This window comes from Lissotriton helveticus, chromosome 1_2, assembly GCF_964261635.1.
Source record: "Lissotriton helveticus chromosome 1_2, aLisHel1.1, whole genome shotgun sequence".
In the NCBI taxonomy this organism is placed as follows: Eukaryota; Metazoa; Chordata; class Amphibia; order Caudata; family Salamandridae; genus Lissotriton; species Lissotriton helveticus.
The window spans coordinates 431,636,344-431,643,556 of NC_136058.1; positions in this window are offsets into that span (position 1 = coordinate 431,636,344).

Consider the following 7,213-nt stretch of genomic DNA (forward strand, 5'->3'; position numbering starts at 1 on the left):
TGATGTCACTGCCCTGTGGCCCCTGTGGCCTGCTGTGGGCCCCCCTCAGGAGACCCCCATTCAGAGCGAGGCCTGTGGATTTCTGTGAGCTGTGGGGGTCCCACCACTTTCTGCGGGAGCAGGAATAGTGTTGTGTGATGTCACTGCCCTGTGGCCCCTGTGGCGTTCTGTGGGCCCCCCTCAGGAGACCCCCAGACTGGGGCCTGTGGGAAGTAAAGGTGCATAACCAGGACAATGCACAAGATGGATGCAGGCAATGCCCTCTGGTGGGAAGTAAAGGTGCATAACCAGGACAATGCACAAAGAGACTGCAGGCAATGCCCTCTGGTGGGAAATAAAGGTGCATAACCAGAAAAATGCACAAGGAGGCTGCAGGCAATGCCCTCTGGTGGGAAGTAAAGGTGCATAACCAGAAAAATGCACAAGGTGGCTGCAGGCAATGCCCTCTGTTGGGAAGTAATGGTGCATAACGCAGGACAAGTCACAAGGAGGCTGCAGGCAATGCCCTCTGCTGGCAAGTAAAGGTGCATAACCAGGACAATGCAAAAGGTGGCTGCAGGCAATGCCCTCTGGTGGGAAGTAAAGGTGCATAACCAGGACAATGCACAAGGAGGCTGCAGGCAATGCCCTCTGTTGGGAAGTAAAGGTTCATTACCAGGACAATGCACAAGGTGGCTGCAGGCAATGCCCTCTTGTGGGAAGTAAAGGTGCATAACCAGGACAATGCACAAGGAGGCTGCAGGCAATGCCCTCTGGTGGGAAGTAAAGGTGCATAACCAGGACAATGCACAAGGAGGCTGCAGGCAAAGCCCTCTGGTGGGAAGTAAAGGTGCATAACCAGGACAATGCACAAGGAGGCCTGCAGGCAATGCCCTCTGGTGGGAAGTAAAGGTGCATAACCAGGACAATGCAAAAGGTGGCTGCAGGCAATGCCCTCTGGTGGGAAGTAAAGGTGCATAACCAAGGAGGCTGCAGGCAATGCCCTCTGGTGGGAAGTAAAGGTGCATAACCAAGGAGGCTGCAGGCAATGCCCTCTGGTGGGAAGTAAAGGTGCATAACCAGGACAATGCACAAGGAGGCCTGCAGGCAATGCCCTCTGGTGGGAAGTAAAGGTGCATAACCAGGACAATGCAAAAGGTGGCTGCAGGCAATGCCCTCTGGTGGGAAGTAAAGGTGCATAACCAGGACAATGCACAAGGAGGCTGCAGGCAATGCCCTCTGGTGGGAAGTAAAGGTGCATAACCAGGACAATGCAAAAGGTGGCTGCAGGCAATGCCCTCTGGTGGGAAGTAAAGGTGCATAACCAGGACAATGCACAAGGAGGCTGCAGGCAATGCCCTCTGGTGGGAAGTAAAGGTGCATAACCAGGACAATGCACAAGGAGGCTGCAGGCAATGCCCTCGGGTGTGAAGTAAAGGTGCATAACCAGGACAATGCACAAGGAGGTCTGCAGGCAATGCCCTCTGTGGGAAGTAAAGGTGCATAACCAGGACAATGCACAAGGTGGCTGCAGGCAATGCCCTCTTGTGGGAAGTAAAGGTGCATAACCAGGACAATGCACAAGGAGGCTGCAGGCAATGCCCTCTGATGGGAAGTAAAGGTGCATAACCAGGACAATGCACAAGGAGGCTGCAGGCAATGCCCTCTGGTGGGAAGTAAAGGTGCATAACCAGGACAATGCACAAGTTGGCTGCAGACAATGCCCTCTGTTGGGAAGTAAAGGTGCATAACCAGGACAATGCACAAGGAGGTCTGCAGGCAATGCCCTCTGTGGGAAGTAAAGGTGCATAACCAGGACAATGCACAAGATGGCTGCAGGCAATGACCTCTGGTGGGAAGTAAAGGTGCATAACCAGGACAATGCACAAGGAGGCTGCAGGCAATGCCCTCTGATGGGAAGTAAAGGTGCATAACCAGGACAATGCAAAAGGTGGCTGCAGGCAATGCCCTCTGGTGGGAAGTAAAGGTGCATAACCAGGACAATGCACAAGGAGGTTGCAGGCAATGCCCTCTGGTGGGAAGTAAAGGTGCATAACGCTGGACAGTGCACAAGGAGGCTGCAGGCAATGCCTTCTGTTGGGAAGTAAAGGTGCATAACGCAGGACAATGCACAAGGAGGCTGCAGGCAATGCCCTCTGGTGGGAAGTAAAGGTGCATAACCAGGACAATGCACTAGGAGGCTGCAGGCAATGCCCTCTGATGGGACGTAAAGGTGCATAACCAGGACAATGCACAAGGAGGCTGCAGGCAATGCCCTCTGCTGGGAAGTAAAGGTGCATAACCAGGACAATGCACAATGAGGCTGCAGGCAATGCCCTCTGGTGGGAAGTAAAGGTGCATAACCAGGACAATGCACAAGGAGGCTGCAGGCAATGCCCTCTGGTGGGAAATAAAGGTGCATAACCAGGACAATGCACAAGGAGGCTGCAGGCAATGCCCTCTGGTGGGAAGTAAAGGTGCATAACCAGGACAATGCACAAGGAGGTTGCAGGCAATGCCCTCTGGTGGGAAGTAAAGGTGCATAACGCTGGACAGTGCACAAGGAGGCTGCAGGCAATGCCCTCTGTTGGGAAGTAAAGGTGCATAACGCAGGACAATGCACAAGGAGGCTGCAGGCAATGCCCTCTGTTGGGAAGTAAAGGTGCGTAACCAGGACAATGCACAAGGAGGCTGCAGGCAATGCCCTCTGGTGGGAAGTAAAGGTGCATAACGCAGGACAATGCACAAGGAGGCTGCAGGCAATGCCCTCTGGTGGAAAGTAAAGGTGCATAACCAGGACTATGCACAAGGAGGCTGCAGGCAATGCACTCTGGTGGGAAGTAAAGGTGCATAACGCAGGACAATGGACAAGGAGGCTGCAGGCAATGCCCTCTGGTGGGAAGCAAAGGTGCATAACCAGGACAATGCACAAGGAAGCTGCAGGCAATGCCCTCTGGTGGGAAGTAAAGGTGCATAATGCAGGACAATGCACAAGGAAGCTGCAGGCAATGCCCTCTGGTGGGAAGTAAAGGTGCATAACCAGGACAATGCACAAGGAGGCTGCAGGCAATGCCCTGTGGTGGGAAGTAAAGGTGCATAACCAGGACAATGCACAAGGAGGTTGCAGGCAATGCCCTCTGGTGGGAAGTAAAGGTGCATAACGCTGGACAGTGCACAAGGAGGCTGCAGGCAATGCCCTCTGTTGGGAAGTAAAGGTGCATAACGCAGGACAATGCACAAGGAGGCTGCAGGCAATGCCCTCTGTTGGGAAGTAAAGGTGCGTAACCAGGACAATGCACAAGGAGGCTGCAGGCAATGCCCTCTGGTGGGAAGTAAAGGTGCATAACGCAGGACAATGCACAAGGAGGCTGCAGGCAATGCCCTCTGGTGGAAAGTAAAGGTGCATAACCAGGACTATGCACAAGGAGGCTGCAGGCAATGCACTCTGGTGGGAAGTAAAGGTGCATAACGCAGGACAATGGACAAGGAGGCTGCAGGCAATGCCCTCTGGTGGGAAGCAAAGGTGCATAACCAGGACAATGCACAAGGAAGCTGCAGGCAATGCCCTCTGGTGGGAAGTAAAGGTGCATAATGCAGGACAATGCACAAGGAAGCTGCAGGCAATGCCCTCTGGTGGGAAGTAAAGGTGCATAACCAGGACAATGCACAAGGAGGCTGCAGGCAATGCCCTCTGGTGGGAAGTAAAGGTGCATAACCAGGACAATGCACAAGGAGGCTGCAGGCAATGCCCTCTGGTGGGAAGTAAAGGTGCATAACGCAGGACAATGCACAAGGAGGCTGCAGGCAATGCCCTCTGGTGGGAAGTAAAGGTGCATAACCAGGACAATGCACAAGGAGGCTGCAGGCAATGCCCTCTGGTGGGAAGTAAAGGTGCATAACCAGGACAATGCACAAGGGGACCTGCAGGCAATGCCCTCTGTTGGGAAGTGAATGTGCATAACCAGGACAATGCACAAGGAGGCTGCAGGCAATGCCCTCTGGTGGGAAGTAAAGGTGCATAACCAGGACAATGCACAAGGAGGCTGCAGGCAATGCCCTCTGGTGGGAAGTAAAGGTGCATAACCAGGACAATGCACAAGGAGGCTGCAGGCAATGCCCTCTGGTGGGAAGTAAAGGTGCATAACGCAGGACAATGCACAAGGAGGCTGCAGGCAATGCCCTCTGGTGGGAAGTAAAGGTGCATAACCAGGACAATGCACAAGGAGGCTGCAGGCAATGCCCTCTGGTGGGAAGTAAAGGTGCATAACCAGGACAATGCACAAGGAGGCTGCAGGCGATGCCCTCTGGTGGGAAGTAAAGGTGCATAACCAGGACAATGCACAAGGAGGCTGCAAGCAATGTCCTCTGGTGGGAAGGCCTTCAAATGGCCACCTTGCAGGTGCTTATAAACAACAAAAGGTACCAGAGGGTCTCAAAAAAAGCGCCCAGAAGTATAAAGAAGTTACCCAAGGCACCAGCACCTCTAAATTGTTACGGCACAGGAGGCTCTCAAAGGATGAGGAAATTACCCATCAGTCACCATACGGATCCGCCCTTCATCATTTGGGATTTTATCCGGACCACCCGTCTGAGAAAATCAGTGCCACAATCAGAGGTCAACCCGGTGGAAAGGGGTCCCTCAGAAAGTGTAGACACTAACAGTGTGGTCTACCACTCGATGTTAATGAGTGGACTAAGAAAATGGGACTGGGGTGTGCAGTGCAAGAAAAAGTGAGTGAGAAAGAAAACCAAGACAAAATGTGTATTAAAATTGGTTTAGAAAAAGCACAAGATAATATTTATTCTATGCGTGCCTTAAATACCAAGATTAAAAATATGTGCGACCTTAAGCAGTCTAATTATGTAGACTGCCTGAGGTAAGGGTGGTCGACATGTTTCTGCAATATAGGGACTATTACGTCCTTGCATTCATCAGGACCAGAACTAAACAATTAGAGCTACTGCACAACGTGAACTAATAATAAGTGAAGTGAAAAGAGTGACACAAGGAAATGTAAAACAAGTGCTCGCAGTCACCTGAATAATCCGAGTGCCCTTACAGTCTGTGTCGATCACTGTGGAAAGAAAAGAGGTAGGGGGTTTGGGTATAACTATCAATATCTCATGGACTATGAAGTAAGTCCATAATCTATGGATCAATCTTAAAATCACACTCAAGAAGTTGATCTAAACGCTCTTAATGTTAATAGAGCCAAATGTTATTCATTTGGAAAGAGACTTCAAATGCCAAATGTCGTAAGTCCTTACCTTGATCTGTAAGGTAGACTAGCCTCACCCCACCTGGCAGCGGCTCAGGGGAAGATGAAGCACCGCTCTAAAAAAACATGTGAAACACATGTTAATCACAGTATGCACACAAAAAAACAGAACACTTCTCACTATCGATAGCCGGTTGTAAATGGGGCTTGCATCCATAGTAAATGACGCCATTCCCCGGAGTAACGGAGAAAAGGCTCCGCCACATCCAAAGAACTTGTGCCTAGATGCAGCAGCATAGCGGGAAATGGAGGGGCTTGTCTTACCTATCTGTCGGTACTCCGAGGCCGGCGTCCTGGCCGACTGGGGAGGTACCGGACGGCAGGCGCGAGGCTGTTTATAAAACGCGCTGCCGTTGGTCACATAGTCACGTGGGTCGAATTAGCGCACATTGTCATTGGTTCTGGTGATATCAACAATGCAAGGTGCGCACTCATTGGCTACCTAACCAAAGACCAAGAATGGTCATTGGTCGATTATCGGGCTTGTAGTAAAAGAGAAACCACGTGGGGAACTAAGGTAAACATAAACAAGCACATCACGAGCGAGGTCAAATGTGCACCTAATGTCTGGTATTTACCGGCACTATGAGGAACCCACTCGCGTGTGCAAAGCTGTAAGTGGAAAGAGACCAATAGAAAACATATCTTTCAGCCACACAACACCTTTGAAACTATGCCACCTCTGCACCGACCGCCACGTACACATCATGCGTGACTCCTGCAGACTTCAGAGCACTTCTGAAGGGGTGAGACAAGGCTCTTTCTATGGCCAGAAGGAGTGGTCATAGAAGCATCAGTTATCCAACAGGAGCCGGGCATGTCTTCTAATGCAAAGCAGATATTTCCCTATTTTAGTTTTTTGCAAGAGACAGCTTTACAGAAATAAAGATAAGACCTCAGCGATTTCCAGGGACAATAAAGTAAAAAAAAAATTAAGTTGTGTCAGTTAAAAGTATCACTACCTAAAAAAATATTAAATAATTAGGAAAATGCTTTAACAGGAACCTAATTCTGCCATCTGTAGAGGAACCCTCTCTATGTTCCTCACCACCAGCGTGGCACGTCATCAGAATCCCGTGTGGACTCAGGGTACAGGTATAAAGGCACGCTGCACTCTGGGGTGTGTGGACTGACCGACACCATACAGCCAAGGAACCTTATGTGGAAACTGGCTTAAACCAAAGGTGCCTCAAAGATAAAGGCAGCAGAGATATTTCGAAGCGCTTAGATACATCTGCACTGGGGCCAGCAGCACTATACAAAACAAAGGAATTAATAAATGAATCTATAAAATGACCCATGAGCAAGATGAACATAGCGACAATAAACATGGCTCCCAACACTAGCGGTAAGTGGCTCTCTTGTTGCAATCAGGCAAATTCAGCCACAAAATGGGAGAACACTTGCACGTAGCGACTGACAGTAGTGTTGACTCAAGCACCTAAGCTTAGAACCCCAAAGATTCTGATGCCAAAAAAATACATTATTATTTGAGTGGTAGTTTGTACCCTCCCGTCAACCCCCTCGCTTATAATTGATACTTACAGGGGTGAGGGAAAAACCGACACAGTGAACGAAACTGTAAAGACTGAATGAACTGTGTACCAATGGTCTATATCCACCTCCATCATGTCTGCTGGGTAATGTCTGATTTGCTTCTTCTACACTTATTCATACTCTCCTCTTCTCCTCTCTCTATCCTTATCCTACCAACATAGGGGAAACCAGCCAAGGTGTTTTGCATGAACTACTTACATTGTGTTCTTTCAGGCTGGTAACCTACAGAACGATTCCCGTCTGTATTGTATGTATGTGTACAAATACCATAAATAAATGATAATAAAAAAAATACTTGTCAAAACTCAGATTTTGCAAAAACGAAACAAAATGTGTTCTTTTTTCCGGAGGTCGCGAGATGATTCCTCACATCTACATTTGACGTCATTTAAGGGCAT